Below are 3,983 nucleotides of genomic sequence, written 5' to 3'. Positions count from 1 at the left end.
TAGTTATTTGAAGGTTTTAAGTTGATTGTTTTTCCTTTAAAAATTTGGGAATTTGATTGTTTTTTCTTTTAGAAAAGTTGTGTATAATTAAAACTGAAACATTGGACGCATTAGACACAAGTCTAATGCAGGGGGCAGTTGAAGGGACGCGTCTCGAAAACAAAAAACACTCGAGTGTTTTGGCTAAACGAGGTGACCCTTCCACTTTGCATTAATTGCAGACGTCAGGCGCCGCTTGACGTTAGCCACGATCATCCTCTCCCCCTACAAAAACCTCACTTGCATCAAACCATTTTTTTCTTCTCCTTCACTGTGCCTACGAACCTCCATTTCTTCAGAAACCCTAGAACCTCAGATCCACCAAACCTCCATTTTCCTCTCTCACTCAGCATCTCTGGTGAACAATGTCGTCCGGATCAGATTCTCAGAACCAAAGCTACAGCCTAGGCAACGATTCATCGGTAAGTTCCTGCTCCTCCTCTTCATTTTCGAGTTCACCACCACCTAGCCCTAGGAAATCAACCTCCATCCCTATCCAATCGAAAGCCTCTTACAGCGGCGTTACCTCTGCTTAGCGTCTGGCCGCCCCTACACCTCCTTCCACCTCCATGAAAGCTTTGGTCAAGAGCTCCAAGAAACCTGTAAACCCTCCGGCCAAAACTTTTTTGCCTAGGGCTAAAACCCCATAAAAACCCAAGTTTGCCCCTAAACCAAGGGTAAAGACACCAGCCAAGACCAGGACGCATCCAAACCTTATACCAAGCCTGCCCCACCACCATTTATCCCGAACATAACCTTGGTGGGTGCAACGTATGAACCCTTTCCTACCTATGCCTATACCGCACCATCTCCAGCGGTGCGTCCACCTCCCCTTTAATCCATTGAACCCTTAGCCACAATTTACCCGGTGGAGTTAGACACTCTAACCAGCCATCACCTTCACCCATCCTAATATCCTTTCCAGGGACGCCTCACACCCCTGTGGGCACCCTGCCATTCACTCCACCTATCTCAGCCTCTGATAGTCCTATGTTAGAGCATAACCTTGAAGACTTGGCAGAGTTAGCAAGACTTGAAGAATGTGAAGCTGAGCCAGAAGCTTTGGCTGAAGAAGCGTAGCCTGCACTTGAATTTTTCCATGACTCACCAATAGCCTAGCCAGAAGGGAGTCCTGAGCAGACGCATCAAGAACCCATATTCATAGATTAGGACCTCTCTCACTTCATTCATTCGTCCTAACAAAGTCCAATCCAAAATTTTGTGCCACCTCCAGTGATCTTTGAGCCAACTGGGTTAGGGTCCAGTAACGCAGTAGCATTTGAAGACCTAGTTGGAAGAGAAGAACCAGTACCCTAACGCAACATAGACTTAGAGGAGTTGAAAACATTCATCAGTAATCAACTCTGACCATTGGCCGCATCAATTGAAGATCTTCAACAACAAAATCGAGTATTAAGGGATTACTTGAGGCAACAGACAAGACGCATGCAAGACCAATTTGTCTACACAACGCAGTATATCAATCAGGTCTTGGTGGTTATGTTTGCCTTGCCTCCGTTACTAGCCCATCTCAGAAATCCCTTGCGCTTCATGGATGAGAACCCCGAAAAAGAACACAGAGATGATGCACCAGCACAGTAGAACCTTGGGGTGTTGGGTTAAAATTATTTTGTAATTTTGGTTTAATTGTCCTTTTGCATCTTTTTGCTGTGTTTATGCAATCTATGTTAAAATATGAAAAATGAATGAGAAGTTATTATCACTTTGATCCTTGTGTTTGTCCTTAACATACTTTATTTTTGTTCTTTGATTGTTTTCTAAGTCTTGTACTTAACTTAACCTCAATGATATCAACTATATGAGCTCATAAGCATAAGATAGGCGTTAGGAAAATAGACAAGGCTTGAACTTCTCTTAAAAAGATTAATTTTACTTTCTAACGCAAGCAAACTTGAAGTATTAAACTCCTTTCAATTTCTCAAAGCCTTTTAAAATTTGTCTCTCTTTTAGCAATGAGGATATAGCTCATCTCCAAATTTGGGGATGAAGGAAATTTGAGCGTAGACGCGTCAATGTATACATCATAAAGAAAAGGGAAACAAAATAAGAAGAATTTTGAACGCAACTCCTCTTTCATTACTTCAAAAGAAAGAAATTTCAAATGACATGAGCTTAATTGGAACAGGCACTTAGCCGTAGTTGGATGCCCGCATGACACCTGTGGGAGTAAGCCAAAACGAAATTAAGTATCCTAGACCAACGCGTCCCATAAAACTCCTCTATCTAGTCTGAAGAAAAAAAAACTATACTTTGAAAAAGGAATGAATATTAAATATGAGTTTAGTTGTAAAGGGTTCTCACCCGTAGTTGGATGCTCGCATGACACCCGTGGGGGCAAGCCAAAATGAAAGTGGGATACCTGGAACAACGCATGGGTAAACAAGTACACAATTGTTTTCTTTTTATCCAACATTTGTTTTTCAAAAGAAATAGCATCTAACGCATTGTTGGTTTAGAAAAGATTGAAATGTTTTGAGAAATGAAAGAAAATTGCGATGAGAAGCCTGCCGCATCGGAAACTAAATATTAGTCTTTTAAGAAAAGCGTCAATCTAAGTTATATTTTCCCATCTCTTATTTCAGCTTTGAGACTAATATGATGAGAGGTGAAATTTGCACATCCAAGGCAGAGGAGATAGCAAAGAATTATTTTAGAATGCTTGAGAACAAGCATTGTTCAAATTTTGGGGTGGTTGATAACTTGTAAAAATACAAGTTATCTTTGCTCTTAAGTTAGAACATTTAGGATTTTTAATGATAAATTCTCCTCATTTTTAATATAAACGTATGGATTTACTTAAACAATAACAATTTCATGTAAAAGAAGTTTATCACTAAAAATCGCGGCGCTAACGCACTACTTTGTAGGATTTCAACGCAAGAACTGACAATAACGCATTAGACAAGTGCCGCAGGAAACGCGCTAACACATGAGCCATGCGTCGGAGGGAATTCAGCGCATAGAAGCATTGCTCCAGGCTGATTGTGTTACATCACCACTTGTAAGCATGGGCACCTGCAACAGGCGGCGTCTGAAAAACTTCTAGCAGCAGGCAGCGTCTGAAAAGCTTCCAGAGGTCAGGCGGCTAACCAGGACATGTAGTTTAATGCTGACCAGGGTATGGACTTAAATGCAGCCCATCCTCCAAGTGGACAAGACCAACGCCTATAAATACTTGAAGACCCTCCAGAATTAAGGGTTCAGACAATTAGAAGCTCCATACTATCTGTAAATTTGTAGACTTAGTTTTAGTTTGTACAAGTTGTGCTAAGGTGTAAGACGATCGAAGGAGCTGAGAACCACCACCACCGTCGGCCAGGGAGTGGAGAAAGTAATTCTTGAGAAAGATACTCTGTCCTCGGGTCTTTAAAGTGATTGTACACAACAAGATTGAGCCAAAGAACTAAAAGAGATTGTAGTTCTTTGGCTTGACTCAGTTTCTCTCTTAATATCGTTTTCATTTCATTTTGATTGAATATAGTTCTTTGTAAAGACTCATTGATCCTTTATAAAATTTATATATTTGATCATCACTTTTGCTATTGTTTATCTTCTGTTGAAAGCATTAGTACTTCATGCATAATTTTGTTCCAACGCCTAAACCAACTTGATAACTTGATGAAAGCTTCTTTACTTAGTTGTTCAAAAGAATAGCTAAGCCACATTAAGTAGAACGCCTAGTACAACTAGAGATAGACTTACTGGTATTTCTTGCATTCTAAGTTAGACACATGCACCCTAGAGATAAGCTTGTATGTTATTCGCGTTGAGAAGTGTTGAATGATGTCTAACGCATGAACAGAAAGATAAGCAACCCATCCCATTTCATCCACATTACATCAATTGTGTGCAATTATCTTTAACCGGCGCGTCCACCTACTTAAATTCAATTTTCACATAATCCTTCATTTTCCACTCAACTC

This window comes from Benincasa hispida, chromosome 11, assembly GCF_027475165.1.
Source record: "Benincasa hispida cultivar pf3 chromosome 11, pf3_genome.v1.1, whole genome shotgun sequence".
Lineage (NCBI taxonomy): Eukaryota > Viridiplantae > Streptophyta > Magnoliopsida > Cucurbitales > Cucurbitaceae > Benincasa > Benincasa hispida.
The sequence above is the reverse complement of the archived record's forward strand: the minus strand, read 5'-3'. Positions refer to the sequence as shown.